The sequence below is a fragment of the Hemitrygon akajei genome, chromosome 21, assembly GCF_048418815.1.
Source record: "Hemitrygon akajei chromosome 21, sHemAka1.3, whole genome shotgun sequence".
Taxonomy (NCBI): Eukaryota; Metazoa; Chordata; class Chondrichthyes; order Myliobatiformes; family Dasyatidae; genus Hemitrygon; species Hemitrygon akajei.
This window is the reverse complement of record NC_133144.1, coordinates 21812624-21836213: the sequence shown is the minus strand read 5'-3', so window position 1 is coordinate 21836213 and position 23590 is coordinate 21812624. Positions and strand designations below refer to the sequence as shown.

The 23590-nt window shown below is 43.3% G+C and overlaps 1 protein-coding gene across 10 annotated transcripts in view; it reads left to right on the top strand.

Moving 5' to 3' along the window:
- slc28a1 (solute carrier family 28 member 1) overlaps nucleotides 1–23590 on the top strand; it is a 97746-nt gene that overhangs the window by 7539 nt on the left and 66617 nt on the right. Inside the window, exon 1 of one of the 10 annotated variants that reach the window (XM_073024991.1) lies at nucleotides 8515–8580. The exons of 8 other annotated variants lie outside the window; for them this stretch is intronic. The gene's annotated coding sequence lies outside the window, so the exon portion shown is untranslated. Of the gene's footprint in view, nucleotides 1–8514; nucleotides 8581–12528; nucleotides 12559–23590 lie in introns of those variants that run through there. One more of the 10 variants, XM_073024990.1, reaches the window with a different exon arrangement.

The following is a 23590-nucleotide window of genomic DNA, read 5'->3' as shown; positions in this document are numbered from 1 at the left end:
CATGTGCAGGAAGGTATACAGTTTAAGTCAGCACAGACATCGTGATCATGAGTAGAAAGGCCTGTTCCTGTGCTGTATTGTTCTCTGTTCCACTGTATGTCTCTTATTTTTCCTGAAGTGCATCGTTGCCCGATAGAAGACGCATCTGTATTTCTATGTTATATTGGCTATCCTGTTATACATTATATTTATTATAAATTACTATAAATTGCACATTGCACATTTAGACGGAGATGTAACATAAAGATTTTTACTCCTCGTGTATATGAAGGACGAAGGTAATAAAGTCAATCTGATTGAATTCAAGTTCATCATCTACATGCATACACATTCCGTCAGCTTCTGACACATCTTCAGCCTCCTCCGGAACTTGTTTCCCACACTTCCAAGTCATCTGCAAACCTGCAGAGCCAGGAATAAATCATTAACTCATTAACTTATGTTAACAAAACCAGCATTGCTGACACTGACCAAACATTCTGCAGTTTGGAAAACAACCATTAACTACAACCCTCTCCTTTCTGCACTTGAACTTGGTTCTCGCCAGGTTACTGCTGGTCTTTTAATTCCACAGGCCTCAGTATTACCAACCACATTTTAGTTTGGAACTTTAGCAATATGCTACTTTCTCGGTGTCAATGAACATCTTCATCTCTGTTACTTTCTTGTTTTGGTGAGACATTGGGTCATTATTAGCTCTCTGGGGAAGTTCGAGATGATCCACTGTAACCTCTGATGAAAAGCAAATATGCCCAACCTTTTCAAAGTTCAGTCTCACTCACAATAGACCATAAGACATTTAGGAGCAGAATAGGCCATTCAGCCCATCGGGTCTGATCCGCTATTGCATCAGGACTGATTTATTATCCCTCTCAACCCTATTTTTCTGCCTTTTCCCTGTAAACCCTTGACACATTTTCTGACCAAAAACCTATCAGTCTCCACTGAGGCAATGAATTCCACAGATTTTCCATCCTCTGGTAAAAAAAAGAAATCCTCCTCACTTCTATTCTAGAGGGATGTGCTTCTATTCTGAGGCTCTGGTTCTAGACACCCCCCTCCCCCCCCGCACTATAGGAAACATCATCCTCATATCTACACTATCTAGGCCTTTCAATTTTCAGTAGGTGCCAATGACATCCCCACCCCCTTCCAGCCTTCATTCTTCTAAACACCAATGAGTACAATCCAATAGCCATCAAATGCTCCTCATTTGTTAATCATTTAATTCCGGGGGAATCAATAGACCATAAGATACAGGAGCAGAAGTAGGCCATTAGGCCCATCAAGTCTACTTTGCCATTCAATTATGGGTTGATCCAATTCTTCCAGGCATCCCCACTCCCCTGCCTTCACCCCATACCCTTTGATGCCCTGGCTAATCAAGAACCAATCTATCTCTGCCTTAATGATTTGGCCTCCACAGCTGCTCGTGGCAACAAATTCCACAGATTTACCACCCTCTGACCAAAGTAATTTCTCCGCATCTCAGTTCTAAAAGGATGTCCTTCAATCCTAAAGTCATGCCCTCTTGTCCTAGAATCCCCTACCATGGGAAATAACTTTGCCATATCTAATCTGTTCAGGCCTTTTAATATTCAGAATGTTTCTATGAGATCCCCCCTCATTCTCCTGAACTCCAGGGAATACAGCCCAAGAGCTGCCAGACGTTCCTCATACAGTAACCCTTTCATTCCTGGAATCATTCTTGCGAATCTTCTCGGAACCCTCTCCAATGTCAGAATATCCTTTCTAAAACAAAGAGCCCAAAACTGCACACAATACTCCAAGTGTGGTCTCACAAGTGCCTTATAGAGCCTCAACATTACATCCCTGCTCTTATATTCTATACCTCTAGAAATGAATGCCAACATTGCATTCACCTTCTTCACAATCAACTCAAGCTGGAGGTTAACCTTTAGGGTATCTTGCTCAAGGACTCCCAAGTCCCTTTGCATCTCTGCATTTTGAATTCTCTCCCCATCTAAATAATAGTCTGCCCATTTATTTCTTCCACCAAAGTGCATGACCATACACCTTCCAACATTGTATTTCATTTGCCACTTCTTTACCCATTCCCCTAAACCATCTAAGCCTCTCTGCAGGCTCTCTGTTTCCTTAATACTACCCACTCCTCCACCTATCTTTGTATCATCGGCAAACTTAGCCACAAATCCATTAATCCCATGGTCCAAATCATTGACATACATCATAAAAATCAGCGGTCCCAACACCAACCCCTGTGGAACTCCACTGGTAACTGGCAGCCAGCCGGAATAGGATCCCTTTATCCCACTCTCTGTTTTCTGCCGACCAGCCAATGCTCCACCCACACCAGTAACTTCCCTGTAATTCCATGGGCTCTTAACTTGCTAAGCAGCCTCATGTGCGGCACCTTGTCAAAGGCCTTCAGAAAATCCAAGTACACCATGTCTACAGCATCTCCTTTGTCTACCCTGCTTGTAATTTCTTCAAAGATTTGCAGTGGGTTAGTCAGGCAGGATTTTCCTTTCAGGAGACCATGCTGGCCTTGGCCTATCTTGTTATGTGCCTCCAGGTACTCATTAATGTCATCCCTAACAATCGATTCCAACAACTTTCCAACCACTGATGTCAGGCTAACAGGTCTATAGTTTATTTTCTGGTGCCTCCTACCCTTCTTAAATAGCGGAGTAACATTTGCAATTTTCCAATCATTCGGTACAAAGCCAGAATCTATCGATTCTTGAAAGATCATTGTTAATGCTCTGCAATTTCTCCAGCTACTTCCTTCAGAACCTGAGGGTGCATTCCATCAGGTCCAGGAGATTTATCCACCCTCAGACCATTAAGCTTCCAGAGCACCTTCTCAGTCATAATTTTCACTGCACAAACTTCACTTCCCTGACACTCTTGAATGTCTGGTATACTACAGACATCTTCCACTGTGAAGACTGATGCAAAATACGCATTCAGTTCCTCTGCCATCTCTGCGTCTCTCATTACAATATCTCCAGCGTCATTTTGTCCTGGTCCTATATCGACATCTAGATCATTCTTGTGAACCTACTCTACCAGTAATTCTTTCTTCGATAAGGGGTCCAAAACTACTCACAATATTCCATTGAAGGGTAATGTAGCAACCACTTTAATCCACAGTGAGATAATGGCAAAAGCTGGCATTGGTCAAGGGCTAATCACTCCTGCTCCTTTGGCATATTACACCTCAAGAGTGGAATGAGAGGAGTTTTCTTCATTCAGAAGGTGGTGTGCCTTTGGAATTCTCTATCCTGAAGGTTTTTGGAGACTCCATCATTGAAAACTGTGCTTGGCAGGTTTCTGGATAATGATGGGTCAAATTCATTGAGATAGGGCATTGAGGAGGTTCACAATGCTCCTGATGAACGTCAGAACAGATCAGAGGAGCTGAATGGCCTCCCCTCCTTACAATGAACGGGAAAGTCAGCACTCTTCCGGACCAACACGAATGTACCAGCCCAGGTTGCAGTGCATGTCTCTGATGCAATACCTTAAACAGAGGATCGCCACGGCTTGCCCAAACCCTGACAGACAGAGCAGCAAAGGGTCTCAGCGACAGCCAGCGCTGCAAGGTTCAGTTCAAGGCAGTGGAAGGCTACTGTAATTCTCCTGCAAGCACGGCACAGGCAGATGGACAGTTGAACCATCAGTGCAGGGTGGGTCCATGCCAGGGAGCTCCAGGATGTCTCTCAGAGACCAGGACCTCAGTTCCATTTCCCTGCTGTGCTCTGGGTACCAGGGCTGCTGACATTGACCATTGTCAACCATTCTCCAGGCTACAGCAACCAGTAGCCACATCTGGAGACACAGGAGGCTGCAATTGCTGAAATCTGGAGCAACAGAAAGAGCACTGGAGCTCAGCGGGCCAGGCACCACTGATAGAGGGAAATGAGCTGCCTGCTTACTTATATAACCACATAACCATATAACTATTACAGCACGGAAACAGGCCATCTCGGCCCTTCTAGTCCGCGCCGAACGCTTACTTCTATAGATGTTGCCTGATCTGATGAGGTGTCCCAGTAGTACATTAACCACGGCTTTCTCCTTTCTGAGAGCTATGTATTTTCATTCCAGGCCGATCCTCGTGCTTTGATTCCATGGATCCCAAGGTTGCCCACCATTGGCAACCAAGGCTCTGGTTCTGGGAGGGCGGAAACCATACTGTGGGAGCATGGGAAGTGAGAGCAGACCCTCTTCCCCTCTACCTCCTCGGAAAAGGATACCTCACATCCCATAAGCCAAGTGACCTCAGGCAGTTCCCTTTAATACTACTCTCTGTAGAGTCACACAGCACAAAAACAGGCTCTTCAGCCCTTTGTGCCCATGCTAACCATCATGTACCTATCCACACTAATCCCATTTGCCGGCATTTAGCCCATCATCTTCAATGCCTTGGCGATAGAAGTGATCATCCAGATGCTTTTAAAAGGTTGGGAGAATCTCTGCCTCCATCACCTTCTCAAGCATTGAGTTCCAGTTTGCTACACCCCCTCCCCCCACCCCCGGTGAAAAAATATTCTTCCTCAGGTCTTCTCTAAACCTTTCACTCCTCAGCTCAAACTCTGCCCTCTGGTCTTAGACACCTCTGGCATGGAGAGAAGTTTTTTCCCCCTGTCTAGCCATCTATGCCCCTTGCAAAATTTCTATATCTCCATCAAGTCCCATTCTGGGGCCATTTCACTCCAAGGAAAATTAACTTGGCTTAACCAGTCTCTTCTTGTAACTGTAACATTTCTTCCCAGGCAACATCCTGATGAATCTCTCTACACCAGTGGTCCACAGGCCCCTTGCTTAATGATATTGGCCCATGGGTTTTCCTTCGTTCCTCCAGTCTCCTCCCACATCCAAAGAAAGACATGGAGATTTGTAGATTAATCGACCGCTGTAATTTTCTCCCTTCTGTTTAGGTGAGTGGTTGAGTCTGGGGGAGATGATGAGAATAAAAATGGGATTGACATAAGATTTGGTGTTAATGGGCATTTGATGGTCAGCATGGGCTCAGTGAGCCAAAGGGCTTAATTCTGTGCTGGATCCCTCCAAAAAGAGGCAGCCCTTCCAACAATGAGAAATTGACATAGGTGAATAAAGTGGACACAACTTTGAACATCCCCAGTTGTAGTGCCTGTCAAAAGTTGTTCTACTGGACCTTGTCTGACCCCAGGGACCTTCTCCCTGGTCCATACCCGAAAAGCTGGTGGAACTAGTCTGTAAGCTTCTGCACACCAGCTGTAGAACTGTGGACTAGTTGCATGCTCAGGTCTCTGAGGTGAGAAAATCGATTCTTCCACCAACCAGGACCACAGTAGACGCTGAGCCAATTGAATTCTAATTAAACAATAAGCAATGTCAATCTAATCACTGCTGGGTTAGTGAGATTATCATAGACCACACAATGACACATATCAGGATTGCTTCTATATCCTAATGATATTTGTATATCAAACAACATTAGCAACAAGTCAAAGCCCATTTGAATTGGAAGTGCCTGGAAAATGTTCATCAAATAAACAAATGTATTCATTTATTGTTTGACAGGATATTTAGTGTTGTTTTAAAGGGCCAGGAAAATGGTTGAGAGGTTTTTTTGATCAAGTTAATTATTGGCTAGGATGGCTTCCACTGTTGTGAGATGTTTAAAGTGGAGGGTTTGAAATCTGGTCCTCAACTCTCCCAGAACCAGAATCAGAATTGGGTTTAATATCACCAGCATATGTCATGAAATCTGCTCTCTTCGCAGCAGCAGTACAATGCAATACATAATACTAGAAAAGAAAAGCTGTACTGTAATATATATATAAATTAGTTAAATTAAATAAATAGTGCAAAACAAACAAACATTGCAGTAGTGTTCACGGGTTCAATGTTCATTCAGAGATCAGATGGCGGAGGAGAAGAAGCTGTTTCTGAATTGCTGAGTGTGTGCCACCAGGCTTCTGTACCTGCTTCCTGTTGATAGAAATGAGAAGAGGGCACATCCTGGGTGACAGGGTCCTTAATGATGGATACCTCCTTTTTTGAGGTAATGGTCTTTGAAGATGTCCTGAATGCTGGGGAAACTGGTGCCCATGTTGAAGCTGACTGAGTTCAGAACTTACTAAAGCTTCTTTCGATTCTGCGCAGTAGCCACCCACCCCACACCTCCCCCCTCCTTACCAGATGGTGATGCAGCCAGTTAAAATGCTCTCCACAGTATATCTGTAGAGATTTTTGGTGACATACCAAATCTCATCAAACTCCTAGTGAAATATAGCCACTGTCGTGCTTTCTTTGCTACTGCATCAATGTTGGGCCCAGGATAGATCCCAGGGACATTGTCACCTAGTAACTTGAAATTGCTCACCCTTTCCATTTCTGATTCCTCGATGAGGACTGTTACGTCTTCCCTCATCTTACTCTTTGTAAAGTCCATAATCAACTCTTTGGTCTTACTGGCATTGAGTGCAAGGTTGTTGCTATGACACCACTCAACCAGCTGATATATCTCGCTCCTGTACACCCTCTCATCATCATCTTAAATTCTGCCAACAATAGTTGTGTCGTCAGTAAATCTATAGATGCCATGCGGAGATGATGGTATAGATGATGGTTATGAGGCATAGCTGGGACAACATGGTCTTCACATTGCAACACAGAGCTAGAAGGCCTTTGAAGTGAACAAAATACATCTAAGTCCCTATCTCATCCTTACACATTAAATGCCCCCAATATCCTCTATCTCTAAGTAATTCCATCGGAACCCTGCCAGCCTGAAAGACTCTCCAACCTACAATGTCCCCCCATCCCAGGAGTTACACAATTCAGAAGGAGGCCTTTCAGCCCATTGAGGAATCCCATTAGCCCCACTTCCCTCTTTGTATCTCTCCAGGCCGGCAACTGATTCTCTCTCTCACATACATGCCTATCAGCTCCCCTTTGGTTCTTCAGTCACTGGAGAAACAGAAGCACTCAGTGGAAGTTGGAGGGGGGTAGACTGCGCCAACTCTACATCTCCAACACCCACCACTCCCCCCATTAGCCCCAGCCTCCAGCTGCCTCCTCCACCAGCCACAAATGCTGGTCGCTAAGGAACCAAGTCAGGTTGATTGTCACGAGAGGTGCAAGTGAAAAATTCGTCTACAGCAGCATCCTAGGCACTAGATAAAGGGGACACACCAAATATAAATTGTACAGCACGTAAGTTATACTTGAAGCCATCCTATGCAGTGAAAAGCATTTCTATGCAAAAGCAAATAATGAAACAAAGACACAGAGACAAGTCTGTGGTGGTGAAAAAGGTGGTCCATAGAGTTCTGCTGCTGAGGTGGGGTTAGGGTTAAGCAAGTCAGTTCAAGAACCTGATGGTTGTAGGGCCTTCTGTAACTCCTGACCAATGGTCACAGTGAGAAGAATGGATGCCCTAGATGCTAAGGGTCCTTCTCTATAAATGCACCTTTTTGAGGCAGTGCCTCCAGTAAATGCTGTCAGTGGCTGGGAGGGATTTGCCCATGATGTGTCCACAACTCTCTGCAGCCTCTTCCATTCCTGTGCAGTGGAATTTCTGTTCCAAGCCACAATGCAACCATTCCAACCTCTCCATTGCAGCCCACACCAACGCCACCATCTCCACTCCAAACTACCTGGACCTCCAACACTCAGCCCGACCTGGAGACCAGAAGAGAAATGTGAATTGCTCTTCTCTTTGGAAATTCTGAGCTCTGACAGAACAAGAGAATGACCCAGGTAATTGTCCCACCACATCTGCACCATAATGAATCTTTTGGAGAACATCAGAACCCAGCATCATTAAAGTCATCACTGTTACATTCTGTAGATCCAAAACATTAAATCAATTAGAAGAAAAAACAAGAGAGCCAGAAGATAGGTTGTGTGTATCATTTCCACTTTAAGCAAGGTGCGCACTTATCACGTGGTAGCAGCATGATACATGGAATTCATTTATTTTTATACATGTACAATGTCCTGTGTATGTTACTAAAAAGGGCTTCTTTGGTTTGTTACGAGTAGGAATGTTTCTTTGTCTGTTAAATGTTTCTCTCGCCGTTGTTTCGCTTTAGAATGGCTGATATGGTAATTGCATTCATTTGTTAATCAATGGGGAATGTTATTGTGTTTTGTGAGGCTGGGAACTTGGGGGAGGGGTTGCGCGGGCTTGGGGGTTTGAAGGGAGTCGGGAGGGAGACGCCGAGGAAGGAGGACGTGCGCTCGGAAGACCACCGGGGAGTCCGAGGTGGAAGACATGGAAGTCGGGGGGTTGGGGGGGGAAGCGACGAGGGGTCGAATGGTTCGCTGGTTGAGCTCCAACGAGTGCACTAAACTGACTGAACTTTGATAAGTTGGCGCCTTTTGTTTTTTTCTTGTGTATATATATTGTATTGCCTAATACTCTTCTAATTTTAGTAAACTCTTTAAAGTGTATTTCATACCGGTATTTGTTGTGGGCTTGATACTGTTGGCGGGCGCAAGGCATAAACGCGATTCTCACAGCACCTGCGTGTACGGGAGGCGGGGTTGGTGAGTGGCTGGATCTCCGTTTCCCCTAGACATATACCAGCCTTTTGGGTAAGTGTTACATACATAACCCATAATAAATTATTTTAAAAAACAAGAGTGCTTAAATAACTATTTACAGTGTTACCAAAGTATTACTCAAATATTGTTAAAATATTAAATACACAACACTCCTCCCTGCTTAGCTATAAACTCCAACTCAATAGAGAATGCATCACAGGAACATACACAATATACTATATAATACAAATACTATACAGACGCACTCTGCATAATACATTTTAAACAGTAGTTTTGTGCCACCAAAGTCAATCCTATGGCCAATATTCTGCTGCCGACGATTTCTCTGGGTAACCCAGTGAATATACCTCCTGTCCTTTTTGATGCGGGTTTCCATCATGCATCCTATCTGACCAATATAAGCTGCTCTGCATTTACAGGGAATCCTGTAAATGATAGCCATCCTAAGTCCCAGGTCACCTTTGGCCTGCATAAGCTGTGATTTGAGCTTCCTTACGGGTTTGTGGATGGTATAAGTCCATTAGATTCTAAAATCACTAGGGCCTTTTTCTTTCTCCGATATGTTGCCTACAAATACTGTTGTAATTGGACCAATGTTTCTTTCACTTTCACAATTCCTCTGAACACCATGGTCTTTTCTTGGTCCACTATGCTTTCCAACCAGAGGCACAGAGGACGGCGCCAACACCTGTTTGCCTTCTGATGGGCAGTGGTTCATGGTGTACAGCACAGAGACAGTTGTGGCATCATCTAATATCTCTCCTAATTCACTTTCAGTTAACTTTATTGCAAGGGATGTGATATGCAAATGATGGATCTCCTGTTTTTACCATATACAAGCTCAATATAGCTTATTAGTTGTATTTCACTATTACAAATGTCATCCCCACAGGAGTTAACTTTTCCACAGTATAAGTTCCTAGCTGGATACCTGCAGGCTTCAGTTCAGTATCTTTGAAATACTGTTCAATTTCATTTTGTGGAATGACTGAAACAGCCAAGCCAGTGTCCAATTACATTTTAATTAATTTGCTGTTCACTTCTGGCGTAAGCCACATTGCTTGTCTAATTAAAGAGCAAACACGAGGAAATCTGCAGATGCTGGAAATTCAAACAACAACACACACAAAATGCTGGTAGAACACAGCAGGCTAGGCAGCATCTATAGGGAGAAGCAATGTCGACGTTTCGGGCCGAGACCCTTCGTCAGGACTAACCGAAAGGAAAGATAGTAAGAGATTTGAAAGTAGAGGGGGGAGGGGGAAATGTGAAATGATAGGAGTAGACCGGAGGGGGTGGGATGAAGCTAAGAGCTGGAAAGGTGATTGGCGAAAGTGATACAGAGCTGCAGAAGGGAAAGGATCATGGGACGGGAGGCCTCAGGAGAAAGAAAGGGGGGGAAGCACCAGAGGGAGATGGAGAACAGGCAGGGTGATGGGCAGAGGGAGAGAGAAAAAACCAAACAACTAAATATGTCAGGGATGGGGTAAGAAGGGGAGGAGAGGCATTAACGGAAGTTAGAGAAGTCAATGTTCATGCCATCAGGTTGGAGGCTACCCAGCCAGTATATAAGGTGTTGTTCCTCCAACCTGAGTTGGAGCTGGGTAGCCTCCAACTTGATGGCATGAACATTGACTTCTCTAACTTCCGTTAATGCCCCTCCTCCCCTTCTTACCCCATCCTTGACATATTTAGTTGTTTGCCTGTTCTCCATCTCCCTCTGGTGCTTCCCCCCCCCCCTTTCTTTCTCCTGAGGCCTCCCATCCCATGATCCTTTCCCTTCTCCAGCTCTGTATCACTTTCGCCAATCACCTTTCCAGCTCTTAGCTTCATCCCACCCCCTCCGGTCTACTCCTATCATTTCGCATTTCCCCCTCCCCCCTCTACTTTCAAATCTCTTACTATCTTTCCTTTCGGTTAGTCCTGACGAAGGGTCTCGGCCCGAAACATCGACATCGCTTCTCCCTATAGATGCTGCCTAGCCTGCTGTGTTCTACCAGCATTTTGTGTGTGTTGTTGCTTGTCTATTGTTAGCTTTCTCATAGTAAATTTCAAGGCTAGCCATTTCTGTGGTACTCTCATCATTATCAGATTTTTCGTCAGCAGCATGCAGATTCGTGCTCTGAAACTGCTATGTGACATTTTATCTGTTTCTCTTCCATGTGCAGGCCATTTATTTTTGTCTGCCTGACATGCTGTTTGTATGTGATCTACTTTGTTATATTTTCTGCAAGTTTTGGCTTTAAACCTGCATTGGTCTGGTGTATGTGAGCCCCTGCCACAACAGTAACACAATTTGTTTGGCCAAGCTGGTTTGCAATTTTGTTCATGTACACTTTCATTCCTGACTGCAACTCAATTGCATCTGTCTGCTGTTTCCATTGAAACAGCTCTTTCCACTGCTTTTAAAAATGTAATCTGTGCTTCAGTTAGAAGCAATTTTCTAATGCTTTCTTGTAGGATTCCAAAACTAAACAATCTCTCAGTGCATCAGTAAGCTCATTACCAAACTGACAATTCTCAGACAATCACTTCAATTCAGCCATGTACACTTCCTTTTGATTCCACTCATGTGACCTGAAGTGTTCGGCAATCAACGCTAGCTTTGTTTCTAAATGTTTCTGCATTACTTTCATAGCATCAGCAAAGCTCATTTCTGCTGGTTTGGTTGGAGAAGTCAAACTTTGAAGCAAACCATATGTCTTTAAACCTAAATGTACGCAGGAAGATTGACACTTGTTTCTCATTGGCTATTTCATTTGCCTCAAAATACTGTTCAATTAGTTCAGTATACATGAGCCAGTTATTCACTGAGCAGTCAAATGTGTCTATCCTTCTGATGTTGCCAGCCCTTTCTGCTTTTTTTAATGATTATTATCATCTAGTACTCACTGTTTATGAACCCATGAATTTGTCTGTTTTCTGTCTTTTTTTAACGACCATGTCCTCCCTTCTGAAGAACACACACTGCACTTTTTTTTAAAACTCAATTGTTCCTCATTGCATTTTCTTTAATGGAATATTTTGCTGCAACAGGTTGGTAGCTGTCTCGGGTTTGTTTTAAAAAATAACTCATTGCCTCTGTTAAATTTTGTAATGTCAGAAAATATTAAACTATTTAGAAGAGAAACAAGAGAGCCAGGAGATAAATTGTGTACCTCATATTCACTTTAAGCAAGGCATGCACATGTCATATGGTAGCATCATGGCATATGCATTCACAATATTTTTACATATAACCTGTAATTAAATATTCAGATAAAGAATGCTTAATCAAACAATGTATTTACAATATTACTCAAATATTACTGAAATATTAAATACACAACATCCTACCCTGGAGAAAAGACTGTGACCACCTCATCTGTGCCCTTCGTGACTTTATGAAATTCTGTAAGATCCATTAACAAATGATTAAAAACAGATGATCTGGCCATGGTCATGCTGGTATTTGTGGGAGTTTGTTTTAAACAAATCAGCCACAGCGTTTTCTATACTGCAACAATAACTTCACTTCAGAACTAAGTGATCTCTGCAAAGTTTTTTTGGTACAATCCAAGGCTGTGGAAGGGGAAACAAAATTTCAATTCTCTTTCCTCTTCAGCTCCTAACATGATTTGGCAACACCAGTTATGAACCGTAAGACACAAATCTTTTTCAATCATCAAACTTGACATAAGACCCAGGGTAAGGTTGGCGGGTAAATCATCCTGGTTATCTATACCTGAAGAAATAATTACTCAATGTGCAGGAAGTGAACAGAGAGAGACAAAGGCAGGTTGTTTTCAGAGGTGGCAACAAGAGGACAGTCACGTTATCTCAAGCCAAGTAAGTACTGTGAGAAAACATTCCTGCCCTTTTGCTTGTGCACCTGTTTGAACAGAGATGCAGCCAGCTCGTGCTTAAGCAGTGCCACAGTGCACAACTTCACAGACACTATTAAATCTTCCCGCTCTGGAACGGCTTTGTACGTTGATAGGAGAGGCCTTGATGCAGCTGACACTCCAGGTAAGTAAAGGCTAGTGATCTGCCAGTGACTAGAGCTGTTCCGGAGGGGTCTGTGTTGGGACCGCTTCTTTTTATGTTATGTTAATGACTTGGATGAAAGAATTGAATTGTTGACTTTATGGCTGGGTTTGTGGACAATAGCAAGACAGGTGGAGGGGCAGGTAGTTTTGAGGAGGCAGAGAGGCTGCAGAAGAACTTAGACAGATTAAGAGAATGGGCAAAGAAGTGAAATGCTGTGGCAGGAAGTGTACGGTCATGCATTTTGGCAGGAGAAGTAAAAGAGTAGACTATTTTCTAAATGTTCAAAATTCAAAGTAAAATTTATTATCAGAGTACATACATATCACCACATACAGCCCTGAGATTCTTTTTCTGCAGGCATAATTAGCAAATGTATAGAACAGTATCTGTAAATTGTAAACATCAGGAACTGTAAACTAAACAAACTTTGCAAATGCAGATATAAATAAATAGCAGTAAATGCCAAGCACCGTCCTGCTTTCTTCGTAATAATGTTTCTATGATGGGTCCAGGACAGGTCCTCTGAGATAGTGACACCCTGGAATTTAAAGTTACTGACTCTCTCCACTTCTGATTCTCTGATGATTACTGGCTCATGGACCCCTGGTTTCCCTCTCCCGAAGTCTTCAATCAGCTCCTTGGTCTTATTGACATTGAGTGAGAAGTTTGTTGTAATTACACCACTTAGCCAAGTTTTCAGTCTCCCTCCAGTATGGTGGTTCATCACTCCCTTTGATACAGCCCACGACAGTGGTGTCACCAGCAAACTTATATATAGTGTTGGAGCTGGACTTAGTCAATTCAAAAATTCTAAAGTCTGAGGTGCAAAGGGACTTGGGAGTCCTCGTGCAGGATTCCCTGAAAGTTAAATTGCTGGTTGAGTCAGTGGGGCGGAAGGTAAATGCAATATTAACATTCATTTTGAGAGGGCTAGAATCTAAAACCAAGAATGCAATGTTGAGGCTTTATAAAGCACTGGTGAGGCCTCACTTGGAGTCTGGTGAGCAGTTTTGGGCTCCTTACCTAAGAAAGGATGTGCTGACATTGGAGAGGGTTTGAAGGAGGTTGACAAAAATGAATCCAGGATTAAAAGGCTTGTCATATGGGGAGCATTTGAAGGCTCTGGGGCTCTGCTCACTGGAACTCAGTTAAGTGAGGGGCAACCTCATTGAAACTTATCAAATGGTGAAAGGCCTCGATAGAGTGGATGTGAAGAGGATGTTTCCTATGGTGGGGGAATCTAAGACCAGAGGACACAGCCTCAGAATAGAGGGGTGCCCTTTAAGAATGGAGATAATGCGGAATTTCTTTAGCCAGAGAATGGTGAATCTGTGGAATTCATTTCCACTGGCAGCGTTGGAGGTGAAGTCATAGGGTATACTTAAGGCAGAGCTTGATAGATTCTTGATTGGTCAAGGAGAAGGCAGAAGACTGAGGGCGGAGAGGGGAAATGGATCAGTCATGATGAAATGGCAGAGCAGACTCAATGGGCCAAATGGCCTAATTCTGCTCAAATATCTTATGGCTTTATGGTCTGATGCCACATCAAGTCATTTTGATTATACCGTGTCGATGGTTGCAATAGTTTCTTGTTTGAGATGCCATCTTCTCACTGCCACCATCAGGCAAAAGGTGAAAAAGTCTGAAGTCCCACGCCGCCAGGTTCAAGAACAGCTGTTCCCCTTTAACTATTCGGTTCCTGAACCAAGCTGCAGAACCATAATCACCACCTCAGTACAGCAACACCGTGACCACTTTGCACCTCAATGGATTATGTTGTTTTTGTGCTAATTGTGCTCTTTTTTTTTTGATTTTTAAAATATAGTTAACTTGTTTTTTTTCTTGTCAATATTGTGTGTTGTAATACTACGTGCCTATGAAGCTGCTTCAAGTGAGTTTTCCATTTCACCTGGGCAATATGACAGACAATAAGCTCAGCAGTGATGCTGACTGATTTTGGAGACGCTAGAGACTGCAGGTGTTGGAATTTGGAGCTAAAAGAAAGCGCTAGAAGAATTCAGTGGGTCGAGCAGCTTCTGTTGGAGTAAAGCAATTGCTGAAGTTTTAGATCAAGGCTCTGCATCAATCCTGTTTTACTGCTCCAAAGCTTTATGGTTTCCCAATTACTCCACATAACAGAGCATTTTAGGGGCAGAACATGGATTTAAAGGGTTGTCCCACTCCCTTCCTGTAATCATCTCTCGACCTTTACTCCTATTGGTACTCTGACGGAGCATTCCACTTCCACACTGCTCACATTTCAGTGGATGGAAACTGGGTGCTATTAGAATTAAATGCCTTCTCTGAACAACTGATGTCAAGATTCCATCTTCACAGCGTGTTCAAAAACCTTGACTCAACTTATGATTTTTTTGTCTAATCCTCAGCAGGTCGGGCAGAAGCAGAATGAAGAGTCAATATTTAGGGCCAAGTCATAGGGTATATTTAAGGAAGAGTTTGATAGATTCTTGATTGGTCAGGGTATGAAAGGATATAGTGAGAGGGCAGGAAATTGGAAGCTGAGAGGGAAAATGATGAAGGATCTCAGCCCTAAACATTGACTTTTCATTCCTCTCCATAGATCAAGTCAAGTCAAGTCACTTTTATTGTCATTTTGACCATAACTGCTGGTACAGTACACAGTACATAGTAAAAATGAGACAACGTTTTCTCAGGACCATGCTGTTACATGACACAGTACAAAAACTAGACTGAACTACGTAAAAAACAACACAGAGAAAAACTACACTAGACTACAGACCTACCCAGGACTGCATAAAGTGCACAAAACAGCGCAGACATTACAATAAATAATAAACAGGACAATAGGGCAGTAAGGTGTCAGTCCAGGCTCTGGGTATTGAGGAGTCTGATAGCTTGGGGGAAGAAACTGTTATAAAGTCTGGTCGTGAGAGCCCGACTGCTTCGGGGCCTTTTCCCAAACGGCAGGAGGGAGAAGAGTTTGTATGAGGGGTGCGTGGGGTCCTTCATAATGCTGTTTGCTTTGCGGATGCAGCGTGAAGTGTAAATGTCCGTAATGGCGGGAAGAGAGACCCGATGATCTTCTCAGCTGACCTCACTATCCTCTGCTGGGTCTTGCGAACTGAGATGGTGCAAATTTCTGAACCAGGCAGTGGTTACTTGACCTAAGTTCCTTCAGTATTTTGTGTGTGTTACTCTAGATTTCCAGCATCTGTGGAATCTGTTGTGTTTGGTCTAGTCCTGTTACTTCTTCCAGACCACTGACACTGTCAGTCTCAAAACCAACTAGAAACTGCGAATTAAATGCTTTAGACAATAGACCATGTGAACAGGCAGCACAGAACTGGGCTCTTTATCCCCCTGAGTCAGTGTTGACCAGTGACCATATAAAACTTTGTCTAGGTTGCACTTGGAGCATTGAATGCAATTCGGATCACCCCACCACAGAAAGGCTGTCCCACACCAGCAAGACAGCCATTATAGGCTTTGCAAAGGGTGCAGAAGAGGTTTACCAGGATGCTGCCTGGATTACTTTGAGCTATAAGGAGAAGTTGGACAAATTTGAGGTGCTTTCTCTGGTGCAACAGAGGCTCAGGAGAGGCACGAATGAAGCTGGAAAATTATGAGAGGCAACGATAGGGCGGACAGACAGAATCTTTAACCCAGGCGGAAAATATCAAGTACTAGAGAACGTGCATTTAAGATGAGAGGGGGAAAGTTTAAAGGAGATGTGTGGAGATAAAGTTTTTTTATACAAAGAGTGGGTAAGTGCCAAGACCAGGTTGACAGGAGTGGTCGTGAGAATAGATATTGAAGAGGGGTTAGATGCTTGAGGGGAATTTCAGAGATGTTAGATGGATATGCAGTGGGAAGGGAGAGGGATAGGCAGAAAAGATTTAGTTTAATTTGGCATCATGTTCAGTACAGACATCATCAGCTGAGCACCTGTTACTGCACTATACTATTCTATGTTCCATGTTCCAGGAGCACCATGCTAGAACATAGAACAATACAGCACAGTACAGGCCCTTCGGCCCACAATGTTGTGCCAACCCTTAAACACTGCCTCCCATATAACCCCCCACCTTAAATTCCTCCATATTCCTCCATGTCTAGTAGTCTCTTAAACTTCACTAGTGTATCTGCCTCCACCACTGACTCAGGCAGTGCATTCCACGCACCAACCACTCTCTGAGTAAAAAACCTTCCTCTAATATCCCCCTTGAACTTCCCTCCCCTTACCTTAAAGCCATGTCCTCTTGTATTGAGCAGTGGTGCCCTGTAATTCACAAGAGCCCTGTCTGAGCTTTGCTTCCTAAACCTTAAGAATGCTTGCTTCTTCTTCTTGACTAATAGTTCCACCTCTCTTGTCAACCATGATTCCTTTTCTTTGCCTCAGTATGACAAGCACCCATAAGCAAATGTAAGTGTTCCCTAAACAACCTCCACACTTCCACTGTGCATTTCCCCGAGAACATTCTAATCCTGAATTACATTCCCTAACATCCTTGTAATTAGCCCTCTCCCAAGTTAAACATTTTCCCATGCCATCTACCCCTATTCTTGTCCACAGCTACGCTTAAAGCCAGGGATTTTTGATCACCCTCTCCGATATGCTCACCCACCAAGAGATCTGAACCTGACCTGGTTCAATGCCTAATACCAGATCCAGTATGACCTCTACTCTATTCAGCTGGCTTCACATCATGTCAGGAGCCCTTCCTGGACACATCTAACAAACCCTGCCCCCATCTAAACTTTTTGCAATAAGGGGGTACCAATCAATATTAAGGAAATTGAAGTCACCCATGAGAACAACCCTGTTACTTCTGCACCTTTCCAAAATCGACCTCCCGGTCTGCTCCTCAGTGCCTTTGTTGCTATTGTGTTGGGGGAAGGGTCTATAAAATATTCGCAACATAGTGATTTCTTCCTTCCCACTTCTGACTTCCACAAACTCCGACTCTGGGCATTTCCTCCACAACATATTCCCTTCCTGTAGCTGCAATAATATCCCTGATTAGTACTTCCACTGCTCCACTTCTTTCACCTCTTTCCTGTCCCTTTTGAAACATCGAAACCCTAGAATGCCCAGCAGCTATTCATGCCCGTAAAGCTGCCAAATCTGAGTACTGAGCGCATCGTAATTCCACTTACCTATTCAGGTGCGAAGTTCATCACCCTTATTCTTAAAACTTCTTGCCTTAAAGTAAAGAAGTACATTTTAACCCATCCACTGACGGCATTTATGTCAGATCATTTATGTAGATCTTCCTGAGCTGCGGAGAGTTGGCTGAGTTTTCAGTTTATACTCTCCTCTGAAGATCTTCTCTGCTGTAATAGTATTTGCATGACCTGTTCGAAAACCAGATCGTTCACCTCTCTGCAGCAGCTACACAACAGTTGTTGATATTCAAAGTTTAAATTTCAAAGTAAATTTATTATCAAAGTACATGTACACCACCACATACCACCCTGAGATTTGTTTTCTGGCAGACGTACTCAATAAGTCCATAGAATAATAACCTAACAGGATCAATGGAAGACGGTACCAACTATGGCATTCAGCCACTGTGCAAAAGACAACAAACTGTGCAAATATGAAAAGAAAGAATTAAGAATAATAAATAAATAAGCAATACATATCGAGAACAAGAGGTGGAGAGTCCTTGAAAGTGAGTCCATAGGCTGTAGGAACATTTTAGGCAAGTGAAATTACCCATTTGGTTCAAGAGCCAGATAGCTGAGGGGTATCAACTATTCCTGAACCTGGTGGTGTGAGTCCTGAGGCCCCTGTACCTTCTTCCTGATGGCAGCAGCAAGAAGAGAGCATGGACTGGGTGGTGGGGGTCCCTGATGATGGATGCTGCTTTCCTGCAACAATGCTCCATGTAGATATGTTGAATGATGGGGATGGTTTTACCCATGATGGACTGGGCCATATCTACTACTTTTGGTAAGATTTTCCATTCAAGGGCATCGGTGTTCCTTGAATTCATATTCAGATTCATTTATTGAAACAGACAGTGAAGTGTGTCATTTGAGTTAACAAATAACACAGCCTGAGGATGTGCTAGGACCAGGCCGCAAGTATCGCCATAAGTCATGGACCTGTAGAGTACAATTTCACAGAACAGACAAGCAACAACAGCAAAACAAACCCTTTATCTTCCACCACCCACCCACCTATGCACAAACACAGAGAGCCCTCTAACCCCAGGATAGGCCTTCTCTAGGCTTCCAGCCTCCAGACATGCAGACATTGAGCCTCCAACTTCTCCAGTGGACTGCAGAGTCTCACAAACTCAGGCTACAGAGGCAAACAGTTTTCCCTCCTCCAAGGCTTTGCAGATGCACCATTTTTAATTCTAACTCTTCTTATTTTCAAGAGACTTTAAACCTATTTTTACCCTGATAACCAAAATCAACTTCATTTATTTGACTTAACCCTGAGCATTGGACACAGTTGCTGTAGATACTTTGTCTAGAAATTGTGTACATAATACTGTATTTATGACTTTATCAATGGTCTTATCATGCACTTTTTACCCCTGTAATACAGTAATACATCAAAGTTTTTCTGAATTTTCCATATGTATAGTATATACTCAGTAGCTAGGGTGCCTAAGACTTTTGCACAGTACAGTGGTAATTTTATGTATCGTGCTGTACTACTGCCGCACCAAAGGAACAAATTTCATGGCATATATTGATGATGATAAACCTGATTCTGGCATGGGTCTCTAATATGGACTGAGAGAGGGAAGAGAGCGGGAAGCACCAGAGAGACATTCTGTAATGATCAATAAAAAAATTGGTTAGAATGAAATGACCTTGCCCAGTGTCTCAGGGCTGGGTGTGTCTGCACTTGCCCCCCGCCAACCCCCACCCCCGCACTCATCCTTCTCTGCCACTTGTCCCACCCCCCCACTCCCGGGGTGCTCCTACTCACCATTCCCAACATCCTTTGCTCCTGCCAGATTTACAAACTTGCTCTCCACTCCACATTGACACATACAGTACTGGGCAAAAATCTTAGGCACCCTAGTTTTAAATATGTCATTTTTTTTGTTTTACAATAATGGTACAGTGCAAAATGTAGAAACTACTCTAAGTGGATTGATAGTGCAAAAGAGGAAAGGTGAGGTAGAGTTCATGTGTCCATGAGCTGTCAGAAATCTGATGGCAGAAGGGAAAAAAATATTTCCTAAAACTGTCCCTAAGTTATTCAGTCTGGGTTCTCAGGCTCCTGTTCCTCCTTCCTGATGGTAAAAGTGAGAAGAGGGCATGCCCTGGGTGGAGAAGGTCATTAATTGTGGATGCTGCCTTTTGAAGATGTCCTCGATGCTGGGGAGGCTTGTGCCTCTGATGGAACCGGCTGAGTGTACAACCCTCTGCAGCCTCGTTCGACCCTGTGCACTAGAACCTCCATATCAGGCAGTAACGTAACCAGTCAGAATGCTCTCCACTGCAGAAGTGTGTTATAGTCTTTGTTGACATACCAAATCTCCCTTAAACTCCTAATGAAGTATATCCTGTGGCATGCCTTCTTTGAGATTGCATCAATGTGTTGAACCCTTGATAGATCTTATGGGATGTTGACATCCAGGAAATTGAAGCTGTTTACCCTTTCCACCACTGACCTTTCAATGAAGATGGGTGTGTGTTCTCCTGACTTTCCCCTACTGAAGTCTGCAACCAGTTCCTTGTTCCTTCTGACATTAAGTGCAAGGATTATTTGTTGCAACACCACTCAATTAGCCAATATATCTCACTCCTGTGAGCCTCCTCTTCACAGTCTGAGATTCTGCCAGTTACAGTTGAGTCATTGTCAAATTCATAGATAGTATGTGAGCTGTGTCTTGCCAAACAGTCATATTTTTTTACTGAGTTAAGTATTGTATGTAATTAGTTTTGCTACAGCAAGTGTATGGGACATTGGAAAAAAAGTTGAATTTCCCCATGGGGATGAATAAAGTATCTATCTATCTATCTATCTATGACAGTAGAGTCAAGCAGCAAGCTAAGAACATATCATTGAGGTGTACCTGTGTTAATTGTCAGCCAAGAGGAGTTGTTGTTACCAATCTGCTCTGTCTATGGTCCCCCAAAGAGGAAGTCAAGGATCTAGTTTCATAGGAAGCTACAGAGATGCAGGTTTTGAAGCTTAATGATTAGTACTGAGGGAATGATGGTTATAGATCTTCGGAATTCTCCATCCCAGAGCACTGAGGATGTTCTGTCATATTTAAGCAGAAGATTGATACCCTAAGGAAGTCAAATAATGGGAAGATCTGGCAGGAGGGTGAAGTGGATCAGAAGATTGGCCATGATCATATTGATTGGCAGAACAGGCCAATGTTCATGGCCGATTCCTTCCATTATGTTTTATCTCATTAAAACAAAGAGAATTAAACAGGATCAAAGAAGAATAGTTCAGGATGGTCTCAGCAAAGGCATAGAAAACACTGATTAGCTTCCCCCAATGTCCAAGGGATATTCACCATATTGATGTTTGGGATGAGAGGATTGTCCTGTCAAGAAAGGCCATATACTTTCAGTCTGTATTCTTTGGGGTTTAAACAATGGTTGAGGAGCAGTGACCTTATTTAGGCACACAAGAGCCCAAGAGGGTTTAACAAGGTAGGTACTGATATGTTTTCCATTGTCAAAGAGTCTTGAACAAGGGCACATACCGGTAGTTATAAAATGAGGACAGGTCATTCCAAGTGCAACTGTGCAGGAATTTCTTTCACATAGGGTGGGAATCTTTGGAACTCTCCAACCCAAAGGAACACAGAGGCTAGAAATATTTCAGTAGGAAGGTCAGCAGTTTTAGAAGGTTTGAAAAATTCAGAGTTATCAGGGGCTAGCACAGAAGAAGAGACAAAGACTGGGGCAGATCAGCCGTGGTCATATTGAATGACACTACCTTTGAGTGGCCTTCTCCTCGGGTTCTTCTATTGCCCCAATGCGTGCAGGGGCTGAAGGCCAATAAGACTTTAAAACTGAACACGAAATGCTCTCATTGGGCAAGGATGGACAAGGTTACAAGCTAGAAACAAACTTCAAAGTTCAAAATAAATTTATCATCAAAGTACATAAATGTCATGACCCTGAGATGCATTTTCTTGCAGACATTCACGGTAGAACAAAGAAATACAATAAAATCAATGAAAAACTACACACAAACAAGTTCTAACAAACAACAAATGTGCAAAAGAAAACAAACTGTGAAAATACAAGATAACAAATGTATAAACAAATAAGGAAATAATTCTGAGAACATAAGTAGCAGAGCCCTTGAAAATGAGTCCATAGGTGGTGCAGTCAGTTCAGTGTTGAGGTGAGTGAAGTTATTCATGCTGGTTCAGGATCCTGATGGCTACAGAAGTAAAAGGGGTAGGTGGTAGGGGGGTGGAATCTGGCATTATACCAGTTGCCTGGAAAATTGCAAAAGTTACTTCGCTATTTAAGAAGGGAGAGAGGCAGCAGAAAGGAAATTATAGACCTGTCAGCCTAACATCGGTGGTTGAGAAGTTGTTGGAATAGGTTGCTAGGGATGATATTACGGAGTACCTGGAGGCACATGATAAGACAGGCCAAAGCCAGCGTGGTTTTCTAAAAGGAAAATTCTGCCTGACAAACCAACTGCAATTCTTTGAGAAAATTACAAGCAGGGTAGACAAAGGAGATGCAGTAGACAAGATGTATTTGGATTTTCAGAAGGCCTTTGAGAAGGTGCCGCACATGATGCTGCTTAGTAAGATAAGGGCCCATGGAATTACATGGAAGTTTCTAGCATGGATTGTCAGGGCACTGAAGCAGGGACCCAATCACAGACCAAGTATTGTGCACACTGTGATATCCAGAGAGGCAACAAAGTCAGTGTCAAAGTTCAGGCAGAGATCAAAAATTCCAAAGAACTCCAAAAACTAGAATCAGAAACAGGCAGAGTTGATATTCAGACAGAGTTCAGATACAAATGCTGGATAGGCTCAGGAAAATTCACTGGCACAATCTGGCAACAAACAGGTGAAAACACAGGACTGAAATACACTGAGCAATAAACAGAGAGGCAGATGATAGGTGGAGCACAGTGAGACTCAAGTGGCAGCAAAACAGGTAATAATGAGAAGCAGATGAGAGATAGATAGATAGATACTTTATTCATCCCCATGGGGAAATTCAACATTTTTTCCAATGTCCCATACACTTGTTGTAGCAAAAACTCATTACATACAATACTTAACTCAGTAATAATATGATATGCATCTAAATCACTAACTCAAAAAGCATTAATAATAGCTTTAAAAAAAGTTCTTAAGTCCTGGCAGTTGAATTGTAAAGCCTAATGGCATTGGGGAGTATTGACCTCTTCATCCTGTCTGAGGAGCATTGCATCGACAGTAACCTGTCGCTGAAACTGCTTCTCTGTCTCTGGATGGTGCTATGTAGAGGATGTTCAGGGTTTTCCATAATTGACCGTAGCCTACTCAGCGCCCTTCGCTCAGCTACCGATGTTAAACTCTCCAGTACTTTGCCCACGACAGAGCCCGCCTTCCTTATCAGCTTATTAAGACGTGAGGCGTCCTTCTTCTTAATGCTTCCTCCCCAACACGCCACCACAAAGAAGAGGGCGCTCTCAACAACTGACCTATAGAACATCTTCAGCATCTCACTGCAGACATTGAATGACGCCAACCTTCTAAGGAAGTACAGTCGACTCTGTGCCTTCCTGCACAAGGCATCTGTGTTGGCAGTCCAGTCTAGCTTCTCGTCCAACTGTACTCCCAGATACTTGTACAGATACAGATGGAGTACTCAGTGATACAGGGGCCGGAGTAGAGCAGGAACGGCGACAGGAGCACATGGGGCATGGAAACAAACAAGAACACATGGCAATACAAAACCACAGACTGACAGCTAGGGGGAAAACACACAAAAAGACAGAGTTCAACTGGAGGTACTGACATGGGTGGAGCATTGGCTGGTCGGCAGAAAACAGAGAGTGGGAATAAAGGGATCA